Source organism: Varanus komodoensis, unplaced genomic scaffold (genome assembly GCF_004798865.1).
Source record: "Varanus komodoensis strain SLA01 unplaced genomic scaffold, ASM479886v1 scaffold35, whole genome shotgun sequence".
In the NCBI taxonomy this organism is placed as follows: Eukaryota; Metazoa; Chordata; class Lepidosauria; order Squamata; family Varanidae; genus Varanus; species Varanus komodoensis.
The window spans coordinates 9984714-10009838 of NW_025335856.1; the positions used below are offsets into that span (position 1 = coordinate 9984714).

The window sequence follows — 25125 nt, forward strand, 5'->3', positions numbered from 1 at the left end:
AGTACAGCACAGTGGTTAAGAGATCAAAGTCCTACTTTGATTCTTGCCTCTGCTAAAAATTTACCAGGTGTTCTTAGACGAGCCATGCTGTCCCAGTCTCAGTCTCCACTTTAATTGCCTGTGATATGGGGACAATGATGCTAACCATCCTTAAAGGGGTATGTGTGTCCAAAGACTGCAAAAATATATTGTATTGGAAGTTCTTCGTGCTATTAAATAATTGAATAAGCTATAGGAATCATTATTTATTGATCTTCATCTTGGAAATCATGGCTGTAAGAGGATGACTTATTATATTTTAATGATTTATAGCCCACCTCCCCACCACCACTCAAAGGAAAAGAATGTAAGTACAGTATGGAGTTTAAAAAAGAGAAGAAATTACAAAACACAGTAGCACTGAAACCAAATGAGATGGCATATAGTCAGCAGGAATTATGAACTTGAGAAAAGTACCTCTGTTTCCTTTTTGATAGTGGAACAGAGAGAAATGCAAGGGAAAGTTTGGGCATGGGCATAGTTCATATAATTGTGAATTATTTATCTAAATGTGGGCTCCAACAGCACTGAAGCACAGAGCCACCAACAGAAACAGATTGGTTGGCAGCAGCAAAAGAACATGCGATATTTCTTCACATGGCACAGCATTCACTTCTGGAACTCACTACCATAGATTAAGGGCATGATTCCAACCATGTTCAGACAGAAAATGCCTTACAGCTCCCAGCTTTGCATCCCTAGTGTATATAATCTGATTAAACACATTTCTGGGTAGTAGGTAGGTCAATGACGGTGGCTTGGTGGAGTGAACCCCCTCCCTGCTCTGGGGCAGAATATTTCTGAATACCAGGTGCTGTGGGGGAAAGCCAGGGAATTGGCAGGGGGCATTCTGTCTTCATGCGCTACTTCTGGGTGTTGCAGGTACCTGCAGCTGGCCAGTGCTGAAAGCATTTTGGCCCAGACCAATTGTAGACAACCTGGTTCCCTGCTCTCCTCCTAGAATCCTTCCCTGCTCAAGCCACACTGGTTGCAGCTTCTAAAAGCTGCATTTCCAAGCAGCTGGATGGCATCAGAATTACTACCCCTGGAACAGATGGACCCAAACTCTAAGCCACAGTGCTCTTCTTATGTCATTTGCTCTTAGCATAAAATGTTGTAATAACACTTGTTTTACATTCTGGTATGTGCAGTAACCATTGTTTACAGTCAAGCGCTTCCTCTGTTCATTGCCATGTTATCATCATTTCCTCCACACCCTGCACACAGACAGAGATGCACATGCACAGACAGACATGCAAACACACTCGCACACACCCTCACAGACAGAGACGCTGTCACTTATTCTGCTGGCAAACTTTTACCTGCTACAACTTTTGTGTTTTGAATGCAAAGACTCAAAAAGATGTGTGATTACGTTTATATAAGATGCCTTTGAGGGCAACCATTTCCTTTCTCATATAAAATCAACCCGGCAACAATAAGAACCATAAGCAGCAGGTTCTAGCCACCCCCCCTCCTATTTCTACAACAAAGGGGGGTGTCATTTTAGCTTTTCCCATGTGAAAGAAAATGCCTGAGGGACACTTTGTGGGTTCAGCACTTAGCATAGCTCATCTAGACAAACATTCGCCTAAGATGCTAGTTGTCATGTGTAGGGAGGATTCAGAATTGACTCTCTTCAATGGGCTCCTAGGAACTGAACAGACCACATCCATCCAAGCCATATATTGCACGGATGTTGCCACAAGGGGATTACCAAAATCTTCTCATGAAGAAGAAAGAGGTTTTGCAAATTGGCTGTGAAGTTAGCAACTCAAGAGATGAGTTTTTTAAAAGCTGGCTTGGGAAGCAGACTATTTTGAAAAGTTATTTCATCAACAGAAGAAGCAACAAAAGTCCTCACAGCTGGAATAAGAATCTATTCATTTCTTAGAGCCCCTTCACTTAATTTGGAATAATTTGATAGAACAATGTAGCACTGGTGGGGACATACATTGAACTGCTGCTCAGACTTGGAAGAAATCATGCAATAAAGACACAAAGGCTTCTGAACATTTGCTGAATGTCTCTGGGTATCCCAAGAAATAACCGTGGCTGATCCCATGTGTTAGAGAATATGGCTTCAGGGCAGAGTTAGAGATTTAATATTGTTATTGCAGTTAATAGAACAGTTTGATATTATTAATATAATTCAACATTTATTTATTTTCTATCCCACCTTTCCACCAAAGGCAGTGCTCAAAGAAGCTAACAGTAACAAAACACAGGTTAAAAGTAGGATTTTAATTAAAAGATAATGTAAAACAGATTCATTAAAGCACAATTAAAAGCACAACAGTTAAATAACTATTTTATTTATTTATTTCCATTTCTATGACCCCATAACCTGGGGGCAGCTTACCATGCTAAAACAAAATAAAAACATATGTACAATACAATAAAACAATTGATGATCTAATAAAATAGATAAAACGATAAAATAATAAATAACATCACATAATAGAATATATGCACACGGACCAATGAATCGCTCCTAATTAACTCTGCAACCAAATGCCATCATTCAGTTTATCAGTTGCTGTGATAGCATTGTGCAAGCAAAGTTGTTTACAAAAAGGTGAGAAATACCATCAAATATTAAATTGAAAACCATACAAAACACAAAAATGAGAGCACAAAAACTGGGATGCAAGCAGCAATTTAAAAATAGCAGGCTACAACAAAGCCATTAAGCTGAAGGTTTAGAACTACGCAATGCATCATAAAAGATTGCTAAACTTTTTAAAAAGTCACCAGCATCCCTCTGAAGAGACCAGTGAATCTGCATGACAGATCTCAGAGTCAGCACTATAAAGGCCCTGTCTCTTTTACCCCCATTGAAGAGATTAGCACTGCAGAAGTTGAACATAAAATCCAAGCAAATTCCCATGCCCTCTTATATGTTAAAAAGTTTTACATACATCATCCTGATAGTTTTCATTACAACTCTGCAAAGTAGACCATAGCATTATATTGTCATATCATATTTAAGTTTAATAGGGGAGGGAGCTGAGGTTGAAAGAACAACCTGTGTAGGACACTGAGTGTGCTTAATAAAATTTAAATTGTGTTCCTTGCTCATTCTGATAATCACTGCACACACCAGCAGCTGTTCACAGAGGCATGATGAAATCCATGAAAATGATGCGCTAAGCAATGAAATTGATCTTCTCGGTAATGAATTATTTTTTTTTTATTTATTTTTAAAAAAATTATATGCCATCCTGTCGCAAAAAGCCTCAGGACAGCTTACAGCATAAAATACAACATAAATAAATTCCTGACCCACACTGGCTGCAGTTAAAAACATAGAAAAGACAACTTTAAAACTTATTAAACTATTGCTGGAATAAAAAGGTCTTAACCTGGCGCTGAAAAACAAATAACAATGGCACCAGGCGGACCTCTCTGGGGAGCGCATTCCATAGATGGGGCACCACCGCAGAGGAAGCCCTCCTCCGGGTACTTTGCCTCCTAATATCTTTCACGGAGGGTTCCGGGAGGAGAGCCTCTGCTGTCGATCTCAAGGGGCAGGAGGGCAAATATGGAAGAAGGTGTTCCTTCAGGTATCCAGGTCCCAAGCCATGGAAATTGATGCCCTCTGCAATGAAATTGATGCCCTCTGCAATGAAATCGACAGTTCCAGCAATGAAACTGATTCTCCCAAGTGACCTGAAAGGCTTATTTTTTCCTCATTCATTGTCCTCTCTCTTTTGCTATTAGAATCTGATTTAGTATCATCTTGTCACTTTGTTCGACTTAATGCTTCTATTTGTGCCTCTATTTTAATTTCTATTTTAAGCCAGAGAGGGGGAAATACGCATTTGTATCTTTCTCTAGGTACACAGTTTCATTTCTCCTTTGGCTGCACATGTGTGTGGAATTAATGGGGCGCCTCCTAATCGGCTTTTTCAAAAGCCAGCATTTCAATTTCAAAATAGTAATAGATGTTGTTTTAAAACACCCTTCTAATTTATTATTAGTAATAGTATTAATAATAATATTTCCCAAGTTATGGCACTGTTTGACTTTCCAGAGGAATGCTGGTCTTTGATGCCCCAAGCAAGATTATTTACACGTCAGATAAGATTATAAAGTTCTACAGTTGTAGGCTGGTGTGGTTTTTAGACCTTCATTAGGCCATAAAATCCAGGCTTTGAGCCTTCTTGAAAAAAAGATGTTTAGATGCAAGAATTTGGACTGGAATGTTATCACTTTCCTAGAGTTCCAAAGATACTTCTAAAGATGTATATGTTCTGTAGTTGTTGCTGCTACCATATTTAGTTCAAACAGCAGAATGGAGCAGTGGATGATCCGAGGTTGCAAAACTCTGGGAGGCTTATTTTGGAAGCCTGGAGAACTGCTGCTTCCACACCTGATAGAGGCATGACATTTCATCACCATTGCTTTGATCTGTGCGGGAAAAGCCAAATTAGGAACAGCTGAGGTACAGGGGACAGCTAGGAGAACAAGCACGTCCACTGTGGGGCTAGATCGAATCATGGCTCTTTGCTGCCCTCTCAGCCTTGTTCCCCCCGAGTGCTTTGGTCTGTTGTCAGCGTTCCTATCCATTGACATCCTGGCTGGGACTGATGGCAGTGAAAGTCCAAAACACCTGGAGGATCCGAGCGTGGAGAAGTTTGCTCTGCATCAAGGCATGTTGATTTCTGAATAAATTATGGAAATCAAGCACAATTGCCCATTTTCTTCATTTGCATAGTCTGTTCTGTTGGGGAAGGAGCAGTGGTCTAACTCATCTCTTGGAGATGCAAGTCCCTTTCAGACCCTCCTGACTTCCAAAAATTCACCAAGCATGCCCGTATTCTATTTCCTAAATGGTAAGATCTAGAAATGTCCAAGAAAGAAAGTCTGAGATAGAGGTCGATTCTCATGTCAGAACCAAAGTGACTGACCATATCTGCCAAAATGATGGTTGGCGTGTCACGCCACTCACCTTCTTCAAGTGTCCCACTCACTGATCTGCTAATTCACCATCTTTTGAATGAAAGTTTTTTCCTTTCCTTTTCAGTAGCAAGACTTCCATGAGGATTGTGAGGGTTGGCTAGTTTCCTAGTGTCATTTCCTAGTTTTTTAGCATTATTATCCTATCTGTTCTATAGACAGGCCACATTTTGCACTGTACATGAGTCACAAACTTGCAGAACTTACTGGCCTTCCTCCAGCATTTGAGCTAACAAGAATGGGGAACATGGGTTTACATCCTTCAGTTCCCAGGAGGCTGCTTGGGACCAGAACCTGTATTTGTGAAACTGTCGCATCTGGTTTATAGGCACAGATGTGCACACAAATGGAGTTCATTGCTGAAAACAACAGAACTGAGGGGGTGTGTGTACTTTTGTATCCTAATCTCACTGAAGAATCTTTGGGTTTGTAGTCAAGCTCTTTGCAAACACCTCTATTTCCTCTCATCTTGTCTTGCTCTGTCTGTGTTTTTCTGGTGAGACATCACTAACATCACCCAGGAAGAGGAAATTAGCCAGGACTACATTTCAGTAGAACATGCTTAATTATTTCCTGAGGTTGTTTTCAGACACTTTCATTGAATTCACTTTTAGCCATTTTGCAAGACGGATGCCCATGATGTTGGGTCTGTTGAAGACAACCTGATGGAACCAAAGGGAAATTATCTACCACTTTCAGACATTCTGATCCACGGGAACACCCATCTCCAACCAGGGTCTCTCCAGAATACTTGGATTATAGTTCTTATCAGCTCCAGTCAGCATGGCTAAACATTTGGAGAGCACAAATCCAAACATTTGGAGAGTGCCAGGCTGAGAAAGGTTGCTCTAATAGGCTCAATTTCTGTCATGGCTGCCTGGTGGGATCCATTTGGCTCATTCCCATTTCAGTTGTGCTCTTGCTGGATGGTCTTAGTCTCTCACCTTTCTTTTCTCCCCCTTCAGTTCTTTCATCAGCTTGTTGTGGGAGGCACAAGCGAGGGTTCCAGGTCTGCATTACGGAAAGGGCATGGTATGTTAAGCCACTCCTGCCTGAACCAAGAGCAATTTGTTCACAAGTAGCAGCTGCTGCTGCGGCGGCTGCTGCTGCTGCTGTTTCAAATCTAGGTTATTGTGCTGGCAGAAGTAGGCCATGGCAATTTATCCATCCCACTGTTACAGTGTACTTAGCATATTGATTAGGACTGCTTTGCCATTTATGACTCATACCGATCCTGTAATCCGAAGAAGAGAGCTGGAACTTTTATATTCCCTGTTAGGCAGGACCAGTCTCACTTGCCCAATCACCTCCCCTCTAAATGCACACACACAAAAGTTGGCCGAAGAAGGACCCAACTGACCTTGGCTGAGTTCTAATTGTGTGAAAGCACAACAAATTTCAAGGTTTCTTATATGTACAAATTGTATTTAGGGCCAATGTGTATCTCTGTACAATGCTTAAGGCAAATGGAAATTGTCTTTTCTGATATAAGTATGACCCAGAGGTAACCCAGGGGGAGCTGTGTTGCAAAAAAAAGTGCCAGAAACAAAAACCCTCAGCAACTGACAATATCTCATGTTTTGCAGCCCATGCCAAGAAGGATCTTACTCTATCCACTTCTGCTAAACTGCATTTTAGGTGGAACAGAGTTGTCTGGATTTTGCATGTTTATAGATTTATTGTAAAGGTCTTCTGGGATTTACTAAGATAGGACAGTGGTGTGTTTGTTGACTTGTTGAAAAATGATGGGAGTGCTGCTTCTTTCCCTTCTTTTTAAAGAAAAGGAAGCCTACTGCTGCCTAAAAGAGCAAGGAGAAACATCTTTCAAACCAGCCAGAAGACTTACAACAGTAGAACCACCTTCTATTCATATATTTATCAATCATGTGTTTACATAGAACCATCAATGTACATGGTACCTTGCTTAGCATATCTAAGTAAGCCAAGCTTCAGCTATATGTGATATTAGTAGATCTATAATCGGACTGTCCTTTTAAAAAAGTTCAATGAAATGCACGAGATGAGAAGTGGTGTTTCTAAACCATGATTCTAGTACTGAAGGAGGTACAGGATTGATCCTTCACCCATGTGCCATTTCCCATGTAAAATGCACCACTTCCCAGCTTGTGGCTGTTTCGTCCATAGGCCAAAACATAGAAGCCTATGGAACAGAAAATGGCCCACCCGGGTTGGCCTACTGATTGACAGCTGGAAATCTCAACCCTTGGTAGTTTAGGGAGGGTCTGAAGAGCCCTGGGGCAGCCATCAGGTTCAGCAAAGCTGAAGAATATGTGGCCCTCCAGATGTTCTTGGGCTGCTAGGGGGAGCGGGAGGGGAGGTCACAGGCTCCATGAGATGCTGTATGTGGTGGTGTGGTCTAGACTGATCAACTAGAAAGAAGGTGCATGTTCTTTCCCAGTTTTTAGGGTTGGCCCAGTCATTGTTTTGCCTGAGGTGAAGGAAAAGATGGCTCCTCCTCATTCTGTGCAGAAGAGACAGCTGGAGTGGCAGTGGGAGCTTAGTTCAGTGCTGGTGATCAGGCAACATCCAAGGGCAACAGGACAGTTGTGGAGGGCCAGGAAAGTCACCCAACACACAAAGCTGTTTTGTTCAACAACGCACCCTCTATCCTTGCATGCATGCACCAACACCAGCTTCTGCTACCTGAGGCTCTGCCTCACTTAGTCTTGTGGAAAGAATGGCCCTATGAGGTTTCCTGCTCCTTATGAGCTGTTGGATTCAAAGGTTCAGAGGAACCTTGCGTCTTGGACACGTCTGTATCCCAAAATAGCTCCTGGGCCACCTTAATTCATGTGACCACATCACTGAGTGGCTCCTGCCTTATGGGATACTGTAAAGTACTCTCAGATCTAAGAGTACTTGTCATAGATTCATGGAGTTGAGAGGGGCCTAGCAGGCCATCAAGTCCAACCACCTATTCAATGCAGGACTCAAGTCTCCTATCCAGGTTCCACCCGGGTCTGACCTGCTTAGCTTCTAAGACTAGGCAGGATCAGGTACTTCAGACTAATATGTAAGATTCACCTTAAAATCACAATTACAAACAAGGAATTTCAATATAATATGTCTTTTGAAGACTTTTAAAGCAGGCAGAGACTGTAACTGTGTGATAAAATGTATCCTTTGCACGCAAAACATCCTAAATTCAGGCTTTGGCATCTCCAAATAGAACTTGGAAAGTCTACTGGAAAACCTCTGCCCATCATTGTGAACCAGGGGTACCCGTGAGCCAGAACAGACATTACTTTATATCTGGGTCTAGCAGTTATGTCCACCACCCCATTTTTAACTCTAGAGTGGGTAGATAGTCTTCAGTCCAGATTGGGAACCTGGTACGGGAGGTTGGTAGGAGCTTTTTTGATCTGCATCTGGGAGCCTGCACCTACCTTAGAAAAAAAATATGGTGAGATACCTAGTTGCTAGACACAGATTTAAACTAAAATTCTTGTGTCCTATCAAATATTGTTGGCTTAAAACGTCCATCCTCCCTGAGTATTTGCTATGTAGCTTGGGACCAATGGAAGTTAAAACCTAATGACATTGGAGGGTTATGAATTCCCAGTCCCTGATATAGATCTTAGGAACTAGTTGGACTCATCTGACTCATCATACTCATGGAATTACATAGGAGACAGTCAAGGTGAGCCTATATTTCTGGGGATCTGAAAGGCTGTGTGTGTGAAGAATGGGCAAACACCCTGGCGAGAAATGAGGAAGCTGCAGCTCTCTGCAAAGCATTGAACTTCGGGTTCCATTAGCTGTGTCCAGCATGGCCATTGGACAGGATGATCCAAGTCTCGTAGTCCAACAAGACTTAGAGGGGCTCAAGGCACCCTTCATACAGATCTAGGAAGCTGCCTTTGGGAAACTTACCAGCAAAGCATGGGCAGTCATCCATAGTACCTAATTTTGAGAGGTATACTGCTGCTGACCATAGAGGGCCCATTTAGCTACGACGGCCCACAGCCCTCCAGAGCACCATGCTCCATGAATTTGTCTTATCCTTTAGAGGAAGGTCATCTGGCAGAGACTACAGAAGCTGTTGAAATCTGCCTTTTGCTCCTAGGAAAAACATGGAACAGCCCTGCACCCCCTGCAAATTCTGTAATTCAAAATAAGTTTTGGGATAGGTCTGCTGGTTCAGTGGTATGGAACAAATTTCAAAGACACTGTGTGGGGGTGCCAGAGTGAAAAGAGTCCCCCCCATCCCACAGTAACCTCCCCCTTTTCCTTCTTTTCCTCTGCTTTCTGGAACTGGTCTTTAACCCACTGTAGTTCTCCATTCATGTTTGCTCTCTCATGGAGTTCCCTAGAGGAAAGTTCTCTTTGTGTGCAGTTTCTGGGCCCAATTCCAGATCCTTTCTTGGAGGAAGGGAAGTGTGTGTGTGTGTGTGTGTGTGTGTGTGTATGCGCGTGAAGGCCAACATGGCTCAGCAACCCAATGGCTTCACCAGCTGCGGCACATTTCCAGAGCCACGTTTAAAAGAGAATGCTCTGCATTTTTTCGCATTCTTTTATCCTATTTTTAACTGCAGTCACTTTTTCCTTTCTCAGCCCCTTCTGACATCCCACTCACCCCCCCCCCTTGACTGCCACCTCCCCCGCACTCTTTCGGAAGAGATGAATGGGCTTCTTTTCTCAAAGAAGGCACATCTGCTTGAGGCAGGAGGAAGATCCAACAAATTCAGGAGGGGATTGTAGGCCAGGGAGAGGGAAGAGCTGGCAGAACCTGTGGGCACATTCAAGGCATTCTCACTTCCCCTATGCCCACTCTCTGCTGTTGCTCATGACATATTTCCAGAATGTGTGTGTGAAGAGAGAGCGATACATGGTAGGAAAATGGGACAGGAAGGAGTTGTAGTGACAGGGAAGGAAGGATGGAAAGACGGAAGGACAGAAGGCCAAGCTGGAATATAGGAAGGAACAGAAAATAGAGGAGTGGCAGGTGGGGAGGTAGAAAAAGAGAAAGGGAGGGGGCTTGAATCTCAACACAGTAAGTAACTGGGGGGCTAAATAATGGAAGCAAATTTACAGAATATGGACCAGGCAGCTTCATGTTTGCCTTGCACAAGCAGGCATCCAACACTTCCTTTCTCTTTGTATTTTTCTGCCTACTGCTGTGTGCCCACCAGCAGACCGGAGTCTTTGGCAGGAGGTTTTCTAGATGGTGCCCAGGGAACTCAGCCTGCAACACTTTCTGCCACAGCCCTGGGCCCTCTATCATCTTAAGGGGTTATGGGTCGTGTGTGCCCTTCCCCAAAGTGACTGTTCCAGGTCTGGCTGAGCACCGAGTCTTACCGATGTCAGATTTCCACTCCCCTTTTGCTTTCTGTCTGTGCACTGGTTGCAGTCTGGATGTTCGTTCCATGCCAGAGCTGTTCAGTATGGAGTAGGGTTAGGAATTCATCTCAGCATGTGCCATCTTTCTAGCAGAGTGAAGGGCAGAGGGTTAGCAGAGCCTGCTCAGACCCTTAATTCTCTCCTGCAGGTGCCAAGAGGTGGGCCAGCACCCCTCTAACCCCTCACACTCCGCCATGAACAGAAAGATGTCTAAACTGAGCCCTCCCTGCTTGTGATGTTGCACCACTGCTCATTCCAAAATATTCTGGGAGAGCTCTCCCCTTGGCGACTTCCCAGCTTCTTGCTCCTCCATGAGCTCCAACACATGGGAAAGCCAGGGGAGGAATCTCATTGCTGCTCCCAATGGGGAGTATGAGTTAAGGAGCTCACTCAATGGCCCAACACGCCCAGGAGAGAGTGGCTGAGTCACATAACACTGTGTGGAACCCTGGACTGAGTGCAGTGTTGTGTTGTGTAAGGCAGAACAATAACTCAGTGGGACTGTATATGCTTTCCATGCTACATGTCCTATGTTCAACCCCCAACATCTTCTAGTGGGCTGGGAAAATTCCTGCCTGGAACCCAGGAGAGTCACTGCGGCTCAGTGGCCACAATGAGGGTCAACGGATCAGTATAAGGGAGCTTCTGAGGCTCCCATGCTGTGCTGAGAGCCAGATGAGAAACCCTCGCGTGTTGAGCAGAGACCACGAATGTCTGGTTGCCCACATCAAGCACAGAATAGCTCCCCTTCTGGTGCAGGTTCACTGTGGGGCAGGCCCCCAATTGTGTCATCATTGTAAAGCAATTGAGATTAATGCAAATGAATGGCCATGGTATCTTTTGTTCTACCTGAAGAGTCGCTGGTATAAGTGTTTCACTGAAGGATGTGATCACCACCTGTGTTTTTCTTATTTCTAGCATCCTTTCCTCCTTTTTTCTTCCCCAAGCAAATTTCAGATTGACATTCAGTATGTATTGTGAACATTGTTGTAACACTTTAAATAGTATTCAGTATTACACATTTGCTTTCAAACCAAGCAAATCTTCTCCAAAGATCAGTGACAAAAGTAAGAATGAAGAAAGGCCAGTTGTCTCAAATTCTGGCTGCATGAGGGCAAACGCTTATGCTCTTTTTGTCTCACTGGTGGTGAGCTAGGAAGAAGTTGGCTGTAAGGAAATGGCACGTGCACCGTTTGATTTTAGGCATGCTTCTTTCTGCGTGCGTGTTGTTACATGCTCTTAGGGTACACGCTACACATCAGTGTGTGTAACGATCTGTACAGCCCTGCAGTCTGATGGGGAGGGTTTGTGTCCTGGCAGAAATCCGCATAAGCAGCAGTTGCTTGCTGTGGGCTGACAGTTCTAAGAAAGACCCACAGTTTGCCTGAGAAAAGTCAGCGGGAGCAAGCTGCAGCTGCAGCAGTAGTAAGTTCAGTGTTATCCTGACATTTCACTATAAAATTATGGACAAAAGTAACTTCCTTTTGAGATTATCTGTGAATGAGAATGGCTTGATCAATGCATTGCATGTGCCAAAGGAGCAAAGTAAAACAAAATAAAGAGAGAGGGTGGGAATGTGTGTGTGGGGGTGAGACCCTGAAAATAGCATGGGCTTTCCTCCCTTCTTCGCATTTTTGGCAGTTTGGAACAGCTCTTTCGCCAGATGTTCATTGTGTTTATAGCTGCTGGAGCAAGAGACCAAACTCTCTCATTAATATCTCTCTCTCTCGCTCTTTCTTAACCTGAAGCTAGAGATCTCAGCTTTGAGACTGCAGCTGGAAAAAGCCTAGTGTGGGTGTGAGAGCGATACTGGGACCCCCTGGGGGGAGGAGGAGGAGAGGTGTGTGTAACCCCCCCCAGTCCCCATTCAGCTAATCTGTCTACCACACCCAGTCTCCCCCTGCAAAATCTTCCCAAAATACACGCATGCTTTCACACGCATGCGTGCGCACGCACACATGCACACATACAAGTGAGAGAGAGAGAAAGAAAAACATGAGCAGATTTTTTATTTCAGAAAGTAAACATTCAGGCCATCGAGGTCTGGAGGTTATGGGAAAAGAGGAAACCATCAACCTAATCAGGCAGGCACACACTTCCCTTCCTGAAATAAACCAGAAATCATTGCTTTGCCGTACTCCTCCAGACTTAACCCTGGGATCGCCAACAATGTTACGAGGGCCGTGGAAGAGGGAGGAGATGCCTGATCCACTTGTCCACGCACTGTTCTTCCTCCTGACTCCATCTCCTCAGTGCCACTTCACACACACATGAGTGCGGCCGGGGGAGGGGGGGCGGTCTGTGCTTCTCTCTCTTTATAACAGGCAGGTCATCGTGGCCTAACAATGAGAAAAGCTTTGCCTGCTATTTTTCTGCCTGGATTGCACTTGGTCCCAGGCATAGATAGTTCTATCCAAGAAAAGAGAAGCAGCACCTCTGTACCATACAAGCTCACACAAAGTGTGGTGCTGTGTGTGACCAGATGGATGCTGTTTGCTGGCGGATCAAAGGCCAGGTCAATAGTTCCTTGAGCGTTAGGAACCAGTATTGTCACTGTGTCATCCTGGGGCCATGGGGGAAAGCTAGCTCAGGCTCACTTCCAGCTGCCTGCAGACAGTGCCCTGCTGGTGGCGGAAAGCTTCGGGCATGTGCAGTGTTCAGCTGAGATCCAGCTGTCGCACGGCAGCAAATAGGGTTACTGCAGCTCTTTCAGCACAAGGACCAAATGCAATTTCTGATAAGCTCTCAGGGGATGAGATTTCAGTATTTTGGTCCTGCCTCTTGCCTTCAGCCCTTCAGCCCTTTGAATTCAACCCCATTGAACCATCATTTGTTCTTGTAAATTGGGCGTTGCTAGTAGTGAACAAACCATGTTTTGCCATCTGGGTTCAGACAAAATAATAACCCATGTTTCAGCAACAAGTCAGTTCAATGTCAACCCACTTTCAACCCTTGAGAATAGGTTATCATGTTCTCCAAATCCAGCTGGATACTTTAGTGTTTTAGATTGTGAAATACTTGGTGATCCTTGCTGATCTACCATAAACCTATCAGGTCCTAGTCTATCTTTTTTCCAGTCCTGCTTTAGAACAGCATGTCTTTCACAATGTAAAAGAAAAGAGGTTATAAGGATGAGAGAGAAATTCATTTGGCTCACATTTTAATGCAAATTTACCCAATGTCTCACTTTTAAATCCATACATGAACGACAACCTAGTTATTTGAAATTCACACTTCCATGAATTTTGTAATGGAGGTCAACCATCACGAATGCATATAAAATGCACATATTAGGAGGAAATGCATGCAAAAATTCAAAATATATTAGAAAAACGGCTTGCAAAATAAGCATATATTAGGCAGAATTGCATACAGAATGCTTGCAGTAGGTTAAAACTGCACTGGCATGTGTATGAATGTTCAAGGGACCTCTTAAAAATAAATGAAACAAAACTCAAAATCTGGGGCAAACTGAACTTAACATTGGAAAAACACTGAGACAATGGAAAAAAGAAATGAAGCCAAAACTGGCAGATATGTTTATCCCTAAGTTGGTATTTGCTTTTTCTTTTGGTTACTGATGTACTGGGGAGATGGGGAGTAAGTATCCTACACAGCCTTATCCATGGTTCCAAATATACCACAGTAACTGTAATGTGTAAAATAGCAGCCTATGTACTGCCTGGTATGTTCACATGCCTGTGTTTAATATGCATGTGTGCACTAGAGAAAGAGGACACGGTAGATGATGTTGCAAAATTCAGCTCACACATATGTCAGAGGCCGAGTGAATGGGCCAGTGGTTTCTTTTACCCAACTCAACCTAAATTGTTCCAGCTGGAATTCACCACCAGTTGCTCATGCTAGCAGACAGCTGCTGACTGTGACCCATCTTGAGATGAGGCCTTAAGTGGGTCTCGGGCAGTGTTTCTGCAGTCCTGCAGATCTTAAGAGATCAGTGGCATCACTGAATGTCTCAAGGCCACAGCTCAACTCCGCATCTGTTGCTGGGGAGATTTTGCAATCTCAAGCAAGATTGCATGGTGAGTCCAAATGCATGCAGTAGGCAATCCTGTAAAGGTTTGAAGTTGCTTTTCAACTCAGGGAGTAGATTAGACCTTTATCTGAAACTTATCTGAACTATTTAAATCATTTGTGCCTGTGTAACTAGGCTAGAAATTGTACTAAGAAGAGTAAGCTTAGGAAAACAACAGCCCCGAGCAAGATCAGAGCACTTCTGATCTGAGTGTTTAGCATTCACATAGCAGCTTGTGCTTTGGCTGCTTCGTGGTGGTTGGATCTGTAATCTTTATGGCAGGGGCAGTATATATAGGGGCTTTAAACAGGGCTTCTGGCTTGAGGGCCAAATTCCATTTTGGAGAAGAACTCAGGGGCCAAAATCTGGCAATGAGCAGGGCTGAAGCCAAAGGCGTAAGGGATAAGGACCAAAGCAATGACCAACCAAATCCACTCCCCCAGTTATTGTAGCTTAAAGTTCTTACTGTCAGTTAGCTAAGACACAGGACAGATGTTTCTGTCTCTGAGAATGGAAAAGATTACACAAAATCTAGGAAACCATCCGAATGTTCAGTGGTATGGGGGAGGCGGTGGGCCCATCTTAGGATCCCCTGTAGCATTGACTAAAGACCTGACTGGATTTGTCCCCCGGTCCTGAGGTTCTTCACGCATTCTTCATGTCAATTCTGAAAGGAGTGGCTTTATTGTACTCACTAAAGGCTATTGAGTGAAATTAGGGAAGACGGAAGAGAATCTGAATTCAGTGCTCCAACAAACTCGGCAAGGTGCATGACTAGTGTATGGTAATGCCGTGGCAGAGCTTTCACTGGTTTTAATGGAGCGAGTACAGACAACCTTTCTGGTGATTATGCCCTTGATGAGTAACACTGGTAAAGGGAAATACAAATTATTCTGTGGGTGTGTGTCTTCTTTCCATATCTTTCTGAAAATCTTCATTGCCATGAATGCAAGATATACCATTAGAAAGCACAGGGGGAGAGAAAGAATTTGACTGAATTTCATCTGGGAGAGATCACTTCCCCCTCTCTCCTCTAAGAATTGGGGAATGCTTCTTTTCCCTAGGAAATATATAAGCTCCCAGTTTCCCAGCAGGATCACTGTGAAAGTAGCTGTGCAGCCACTTCTTCCTTTATCTGGGACTGTGACTGGGGACAGATGGACCTCCTGAAAGCTTCCAAGGGGGCCAATTATCCATCACCACTTGCAGTAGCTCCAGGGAGCCCCTAGTGCCTTGTGACATCCCAGCTACCAGACAAAGGACCTTCAGACAAAGGACCTTCCAGTGGATTTTACTACATTGTAATAAGAGGAGTAACCTGTCCTTTTCTCAGTCATTGTTTCACTGCAGTACACAAAGGCCTGAACAAGCGTTCGCCAAATACAGTCAGGGGGTGTACCTCTGCAATGTGAAAGCTGCAAAGCTCCAGGCACCTATCATGCGCCTTCTCCAGTGACTTCATTCAAATGCAAACAAACCCCAGAGTGAACACTGGAACTCCCGAAACCATACAGGTTGGGCTTTGGGTAACCAAACCAGTTAAAATGTCCCTCAGTAGGCATTAACCCTCATAGCAAGACCACCCGAAGGTCTTGGGAAGAGGGGACAGATGGAGACAGAAATGCCTTGAAAAGCCACATCCAGAAGGGGGCTGGGCCCAGCTTGAGGTGCAGACTTCACAAATTATGGAGAGTTGGATTTCAAACAGGACTTTAATTTCTCCATTAGGTGCCTAGACTGGTATGCCCTGAAGGTTTGCAGAACAGGCAGGTGCTGGACAGAACTTGTAGCCATGGATATATGCTTCTTGCTCTGGACCTAAACTGGCTTGAGAGTTTAGCTTATGTTTTCCACTCAACTGGTGTGGAAAGATCTTCAGCATCATCTCACATCTCTGCCTGCCTAGCAGCCAATAGGATACAGAATGGATCAAAAACTTGGTCCTTGTAAGAATATAGGATTACAGAAGGCGATGGGGTAAAAACGCACAAACAACACACCCAGACTGTCAGCTTCTGGCCATGTTTTAGGCATGCTTCCATATACACATAACCATGAGTTTCTGGGTGTTTTGTTAGCATGCGATACTCTCTTGGGAGTGAACCTCCCTCTTTGGGAAAGGACCACTGCTTTTGCTTCAGACTTTAAAGCATTACCAAATTATTACATGTATCTGAAAGACATTACACTCACAAGGCTCTGCACACATGCAAAGGTTTATCCAGAAGAACAGGGCTCCCATACAGAGAAGCTAATTGCTTTTTGGTATTACAGAATACAGATGAATGGATCAGTCTGTTTCTGGTCCATGTCACATTCATTCAAAAATCTATTCCATCCTCCTTCCATGTAATCTTAAGTTAAAGAAAAATGCCCCAATCCTGTATAATTTTCACCATATGCATTTTTATATACTATATCCTAAAATAGAAATATTTGTACCCATTTTGTCTTATGATATGCTTTCTGTATGCATTTTCTCTAAAACATGCATTTTATCTGCATTGTTTTACCTTATTTGATTCCAAAATGGTATCCTGAAATTCAGAGACATGCCAAAACAAAAAGATAAGCATGTTCCAATCCATGTATTACCCTGAGAAGTGTGAATCAGGTCAGTTGGCTTACAAGTAAGGACCAAACAAATCCTGCAGCATCGGCCTCTTCCTGTGGAGCTTTTTTTAAAGCATTTGATGCTGAGGGCCATTGTGATGCATTTCTTCATGAATTAAACAACTTTTCTGACCTTGCAGCTGCTGCATGTGAGTCCAAAGAGCATCCTTCTCTAGTAGTAGGACTAAGAAAGTGGGATTGTGTCTCAACCCTTGGAAAGAGTGTTTCTTTATTTGAAAGTGAATGGGATGCATCTTGGCTGCTTTGCCATAGGAGGACCATAGAAAGGGCTTTGTCTGACATGAGAGCCATTCAGCTGAGGCTTTAGAAAGGTTTGAAGTTACAGCTGCCATTTTTCATGAAGAACTGAGGTTTCCTAAAAGATTCTCATAGATCAGTAGTTTTCTAATCTTGTTTGGGGGAATCCTGGAGATCTTGGAAACTATATCACAAGTTTCTGAATGAGAAGTTTAAGACAGGTTGATAAGTTATGGACTCACAGGAGGGCTTTGGTGCATTCAAGGTAGGGAGATATAAGGATTTGATTTCAGTTTGCGAATTTCCCAGATTCCATGTTCACAACCCTGCAGGAACACAAAGACTCAAAATGTTTGCAATTCGCTCCACTTGTCTTAATGTTTCACACAGTGTAATTTGAACAAACATTAAAGTGCAGACATTACATTAAAAAAACCCACAAATTAAAAATGTGCATTCATGCATTAGTCAATGTGGGAAAGTGTGGACTTTTGAAAAATGAGTACTTTCCCTGTGAACAAATGTGGGAAAATTGTAACTGAGAACATGCCTGAGCTGAACCAAGTTTTAAAGTGAAATTTGGAGAATTTGGGCACCTTCAAGCTTTCTTGGTTCTCCCACCGTTAGAAAAGGTATATGGAATGTGAAGGAAGTAGGTGTTCTTTATCAGAACTTGGGGTGCTTCTATTACCATATTGGGGAGGAAATGAGATTAAATCAGTGGTCATGCTTAAGTATGTTTATGCAAACCCATTTCCTTGTATTTAGGTCAGGAGTGAACAGAAATCTGTCCAGAGATTTTTAGGTGATTTGCAGTAGATTGGCAAGGACCTCTAGCTCCCAATTCCTTAATAATAGCAAAAACAAAACAACATCTCCACCCCAATTATATTGCTGAAAGTATACTTGAAGTAACCAGGAGGGGATTATTGTCAGCTTCTCTTGGTTGCACTGTACAAAACAATTGCTTTAGCTCAGAGCTCTTTAATTCTAGGGCCAAAATAGACAGGAGCTATGTCTATTTTTGCAATTCTAATCTATAGTAGGTTCAGGGGGGCTGATCCAAGTTTTAAAATCCCCCTTCTCACATAGATTAAAGTGTATTTGTGCAGATTCCACTGCAGTCAAGGAAATACATGTATTTCAACCATAGTTTGTGTTTTGAGGTTTGAGTTTGGTTTCGGGGGGTCAAATTGAGGAACTTCTGGTTGAAACTGAACTGAAACAAAGTTTTCATATATCTTTACCTAAGCTGCAGGCAGGAAAAGCCAACAGGTTCTGTCTAACAAGAAAAAGGAGGGTCATACTTCATAACAATCAGGGACTATGGGCCTCATTTATTCACTGTCCTGAGACTTTGATGAAAGCATGGTATAGAAAAGCTTTTAATAAATATATATATAATAAATGTATTATGCATATGACAAGACTTCATGCCATTCGCCCTATTCCCGGCATTGTAAGTCTCTCTGACCCATGCAGCCAGTGTCTGTGCATGGATGTTTGAAGAGGTGACGCTTAAGTATTTGCAATGATAAGCATGTGTGCTACTGTGTGCTCTGGAAATTGGATTGTATGTTCAGCATGGACATCCGAAGAAGATACAGGATAGCCATCAATGTGCTCAGGAGCCTTGTCCTTCTAGCTGTGGGTGAACAGGCTTCTCCTCTGAGATGTCCATGTTCAATGAGTGGAAGCAATGCTACCTCAGTCCCTGAAGTGTGCAGAACATGCGGAAGGTGCTGTTGAGATTCCTGGGGCAGCAGGAGCTGGTGCTGCTGATGGGCCTGACATGCCCGAGAACATCAATGAGCCACTGAGTTAGGCCTCTGCTCTCTACAATTCATCAGAAAGCTGCCACTGGAGCCCAAGAACTGGGAACAGTTCTGAGGGGCTTTTGTCTGCCCACTATAATGAGTATACATGCATGTCTGGCTATAAATGTGGTCCAGGGAACTAGAAACATAAGGCACATAAACAGAGGGAACTAAACGAGGCTAAAGGACACTAATCAATCTTCCTCTCCCCCATACTTTTGAAACAGAAAAGGCCCTTCTTGTCATTTTTTTCCCAAAGCAGACAAGGGATCCAAGGGAGAAAAGATGGAGGGGCTGTTTGCAAGGTGATATTGGGCCCTAAAAAATGACACCGGGGTGTTGTTCAGATTTGCCCCCTCAGTTTGGGTGAAATTGCCTGGCCTGAGCCCTGTTCTGCACAGAGCAAGCAGCCAAGGCATGTTCAGAAGTTGCAAAAATCCTTGGGAGATGCTTTGCTAATATGTCAGTGTGCTAAGTGTCCCTTGAAGGAAAAGCATTTGAAAGGCATCCCTGCACACAAAGGCAGGCAGCAGTAGCTTACAGCCCAGTTTTTAACGAGGGGAAGCCAGGGCTCCACTTCCCAGTTCCAATGCCTCTCACTTCATTAATGTTTCAGATGTTTATAAATGAGAGAGATGATCTGGTTAGTTTCCAGTTTGGGTCTCCAGGGTATCCACTCTCTAAAGCACTTAGGAAGTTTAGAAAAAGTCACTCTATATAAACTATGGTCTCTCCTCTCCCCTCCTGAGCTTCTATTAACCAATTGGCTGTGGAATTCATTCCCATAACTGTCTCAAGAGAAAGTATGCTGGCTCGGAGAGGAGGGACCCTGTGGGGGATCCTATTATCTCCCTATTTTCTTCATTTCTCAATAAAATTGGGCTAACCTTTCCTTCCACTCCATCCTCACGCTGAAGGAATCAAAGCAGCACTAGAATGCTAGACTCCTGAATTCTGCCCCCACCTACACAGCTGCCCCTAGCTGTGCCAGACTGCAATTCCTATCATCCAGAGCAAACATGGCCACTGGTGGGAGTTGTGGTCCAAGGCATCTAGAGGGAACGGGTGTGAGGAACCTGTGCATGTTCCTGGCTAAAGGGGGACACGCATGGACCTGTGATCTTCTCACTTGAGCACCTACAATGTCCATCTTCTTCCAGGGGAAGCTGGAGCTGAGAGGTGAATGGGAGGGGTGCAAATGCCATTAAATGCCGTTCAAGCATTTTAGAATGGGCAGGTGGAAACACAGGCCAGGAAACCACCCATCAACAGTCATGAGAAGTGGGCTGAGCACCTGGGGAACCCCAAGGTCCAGACTGAGACCCCAGGCAGCCCATCCAGTCAGACTGGGCCCATAGGCCTGAGTTTTACCACCCTGCTGTAAAAATGTAGAGGGAACAAAGCTATGGAGGTCAAATGCGAAATAGTAAAAACCTGACTACAAGTTGGTTGGCAATAATAATCTTGGTACCTCTTGTCCAAAACACTGGAAAGCAAGAACAAGTTTATATTGCACTGGGGAGTTGGACCGTATCCGCCTTGTGCTTTCCCCTCATATCTCTGTATCTAACAGTAGCTCTTTGAAAGAAAATCACCTTATATTCAGTGATAGGTCCCCAGAAGGTTGGGCCTTAACACCATGCCCAGTTGCTGCCACACTGATGATATAGATCACATTTCCAGTCCATGCCAGAACTTTGTAATAGACACAATTTCATGCTTTGACCACTATAGGCAGCTTGATCTAATGGATGGACCAGTAAATTAGGTGTTCATGTACATCGCTACAAAGACAGTAGTGGAAGGGTTTACTGAATAACGAACATATGCCATCACTCTTTAAAACTGTAGGCTTCTCTCAGTGTTTCTAACACTTCCCGCCTTTTTAACCATTCTGGAATAAGACCAATGTTTCCATCAACCCTAGCTTAGGGTGGAGTGCATTTATGAAACCTTTTAGTTATGTTGATTGCAAGCCGAAAGCATGCAAATTTGCTGAACTCCTCCTGTCTATTATGTTGTCCTCAGAAGTTGATCCTCACTCCAAACCCTATTTTAGCTCTTACTTGTTCTTTGTCTCCCCTTGGAGGGACAGTCTTTTGAACTTTTGAACTTCTGTAATACAGTGAATTCTTGGCCAGCATAATGGCTACCATACCATATGAGAGATAGTAGGGGGTAAACCTATGCCAGGGTCATAGGCTAGAGCTGCAAAGAAAAGGCAGATTAAATTGTCAGCATGCCAGCAAGTGATGACCTTCGACCTGACTCCAGGTCAGACCTTCCATCACACACAATAGCCTTCATCTCTGGATGTCTTGGAGCTAAATTGAAAAGGTATAGTCCAACATATGCCTTGAGAATTCTTTTCCCAAACCCCAAAACTGATGGTTGATGATAACAGAGGTGCTCATTCCAAAGCCTTTTACTTGACTTATGAATACTGGACTCTTCATTGCTCCAGGAGGTGACACATCTAACTGGGCCACAGATAATGATACAAGATCATGTCGTGTGTCTCATATGGAAGGACTCAAGCCATTGAGCCTTGTCAAAGAGCTATGCGTTCTTTTAGGATGTGGTCTAACCATACTTGGCAGTATGTTTCTGGTTTTAAACAGGTCAATTACTGTATTACATGGTTATTCTTCCTTTTTCACTCCTGCAGGGAAACCAAAGCAGTTTACATAATCTTCCTTCACAACAAAAGCCCTGTGAGGTGGGTTAGGATGAGAGTGAGTGACTGGCCCAAAGTCAGCCAGTGAGCTTCATGCTGGGGGGGGGGGGGCGCAAGGGCCTGGATCTTCTGGATCCCCAGTGCAGCACTCCCACTTGAAAATTCTGACATTTGCTTTTTAGTCAAATAGCCAAACTATTTTGGTCCTTTCCCCGTATTTTTCTTTATGGTAGGGGTAAATATTAACCAATACAAGATGGGAAATGGCTAGAGCTCTTCACCATACACTTTTTAGCATATCATGTGCTAAGAGCCTGCATTTGTCTTTTAGGTATATTCAATTTTGCTCTCTTAAAACAATCCTTTTTATTTATAAGGAAAGAATCACCTCACCTTTTCACCTATTTCACCTGCGTGTACTTCCCCATGACTTCTGCTTTCCACATTTGTAAAGCACTGAGGTACTTATTCTGAGATTCTATGGACAGATGCATCATTTTCCTCTTCAATTTGATTTGTATTAGAGATAACTTGCCTCAGCTGAATTTGGAACTGGGCTGTATAAATCAAGCTATCCCCAAGAGAAAGAGAGATAGAAGCAGCTTGTGTGAACTGATTTCTTACATTTGCATCCCATTATGGTCCCAGTCACATAACTGGGAACACTGCAAGGTCTAAAGTGTCTTGTGCTTGTATCGATGCCTGTGAACTTTGGAATTCCATCCCGTGTTACCCTTCCCTGGTCATATCTGATTGAGGAAAAAAAGATCTTCATGTAACGGTCCCTTCCTGACTTGCAGTGAGAACAGAGAGAGAAAGAAAATTTCCATGTAGTGGTAAATTTTGAAGTGGAGGCACTCATCATGACAATCCTCAGGGCTACACCTCTCCCCAGGGCAGCCATGTTAATCTACATCAGCAAACCAGTCCAGTTCTATTTCCACCAGAAGCAGGTATTTGGTAGGGTTAATTGGTTTTAATTGCCCATTCAAGGCCTGTTCTGTTCAGTCACAACCCATCACGACCCCATGGACAACATTCCTCCAGGCACCCCTGTCTTCCACCATCCCCCAGAGTCCACCCAACCCCACACCCACTGCCCACCTATCCAGCCACCTCAACCTCTGCCATCCCTTCCTCCTTTTTCCGTCAATCATTCCTAGCATCAAGGTCTTCTCCAGTGAGTCCTTTCTTCTCACTAGGTGGCCAAAGTATTTGAGTTTCATTTTCAGACTAAAATACTTAGTGTTACACTAACATACTTAGCGTTACCATAAGGAGCACTATATTGTTGTTGTGAAAGTTTGAAGTTTCCCTTCAGCTACTGTTAGAATTGCAACTAGGCTCTGAGAAAACCGGAGCTTCTGAGAGGGCTGACACGTGCCATCAGTGCTCCTATCAGTAAAATAGAGCTACTGCTACATCCCTGCAAGCTTTGGCTTCATTGCTTCACTGGCACCTTGCAGCTTGGCAGGAGAGGATGCTTCTGGGCAAGTTTAACACTTAGGAACACCCAGGCCAGTCCAGGATGGGGTCTACAAGGCCTTGCCTGTGTTTAGCAACCCTATGGTGGCTGCTTGTCCTTCTGCCTTCACAGGGATACATTGACTTGGGAAGAGGGTCAGGAACTGGCAGGGAGAGCTGGCACTTGGCTGTGGCAGGAAGACTGCATTACAGAAGCCCCATATTCAGTGGGGTTTGGTCTCAGTTCATAATGCAGCATGGAATCCCAAATGGAATGATGCTTGTGTTTGGAACTTGCCTATTGCTGGATTTATTCACTCTTTGTTTTTTGTTTTTAACAAACTGTGAGGAATGAATGTGCAATTGATTTTTTTTCAATGACTGAAATGAGGAGAGTCCTGATGAGAAAACAGAAATACCCTTGTAGTGAAAAATGTCCCAGATCATCACTCAGCAGATTTTGTTTAACATGCTTCAAAACACAAAAAAAAAATGGGTTGGAAACAGAGGGATCGCTGGTGATATTTCAGCTGGAATTGGGAGGCTGTGGCTGACTATGCTGGGTGCCTTCTTCCCATTTGCACTGACAAAGACTTGGGACAGAGAACCGGCTAATCAGGAGACTCTAATGGTGAGAGTGGCATGTTATTTAATTAGTTTTACAATGCATTGACTTGGAGGCACGTGGTGGTTCTAATAGCAGGAGATAGATGTCCTTTTAGCTCAGCTAATGGTTAGGAAAGAGCAGGGTCTTTGTGCAGGCTCAGCATGGGGTCTGTGATCTTTCTGAGCCTCAGGGGTTGCCCCTGCTTATAATTTTAGATGGATCTATTCAGGCCTGCTCCTTGACGTAAAAAGCAGAACAACAGTCACATTGTTCGGCAGCCAGGATTGCTGTCCAAGAAAACCACCCAGAGAAACCCAAACACGTGTAGAGGCAAAGACTGCTCAGCCTGCAGTTCTCTAGGAAAGCAGGTCTGCCAAGAGGAGGCCGTTGAAAAGGCAGGGTTTCCAACACGAAAATACATCAGGGTAGAAAGCAGAGCCAACGGCTCATGAGCGCGACAGGCAAACGCGACAGCGTCATCCATACCTGATTGGTGTCTGCAATTCCAGAACCAGAAAGGGACACAGATTCTTCCCTGTAGTTGTTACTTCTGACGGACAGCGTGGAAGCATTTTTTGTTCTTTCTAACAGTATGCATCTGGAACCCTAGAAATGCAGAACAGAGGTTTAGTGGTGGAACGCTACCAGCTCTGCCAGTAGGTTCCAATCCTGGCCAAAGTGGGACAGATTCCCATGTGCAACTCAGGAGAACTGCTGTCAGTCAGTCAGAGAAGACAATACTGATCTAGATGGGCCAATCATCTGACTCAGCATCACCTAGTTTCCTGTGTCAGGCTCTGACAGCCAGTCCTGGTCTTCCATGCAAATTGTGGAAAGGTGTTATTGTTTGAAATAACCATGAAGCCAACAGACAAAGGAATTCAAAGCTATATGATCCAAAAGCACAATAAATGTGAGGAATAGCAAAAAGTAGATCTGTATCAAACGGGGGCACTGGGTTATTGATCTTTTTAAAGAAATGTCTGCCACCAGGGTTAGATCAGGGGATTGATGGAACCTGCATGAAAATAAGTGGGAAGATACCATATAAGTTAACACAACTTATTTATTCTATATCTTTATAATCAAAGTACTATGCACCAAAGGAAGGGCTTTGGACACGATTCATACACAACATCTGATTGAGAAATATTAAATTGTTCATGGAGCATGTTTTGCAATTTTTTAAATCTGTTTGTTCATGTATATTTTGTAAGATTTTTTTGGCCCATTTTGACAAGAGCTGTATCTTCTGCATTCCACCTGCTCATTCCTCTCTGTAAAGGTATGC

General features: G+C 43.7%; 1 protein-coding gene across 1 annotated transcript in view; it reads left to right on the top strand.

Moving 5' to 3' along the window:
- The window catches only part of ETS1 (ETS proto-oncogene 1, transcription factor), a 123597-nt gene that overhangs the window by 15982 nt on the left and 82490 nt on the right, over nt 1-25125 (top strand). The window lies entirely within an intron of this gene.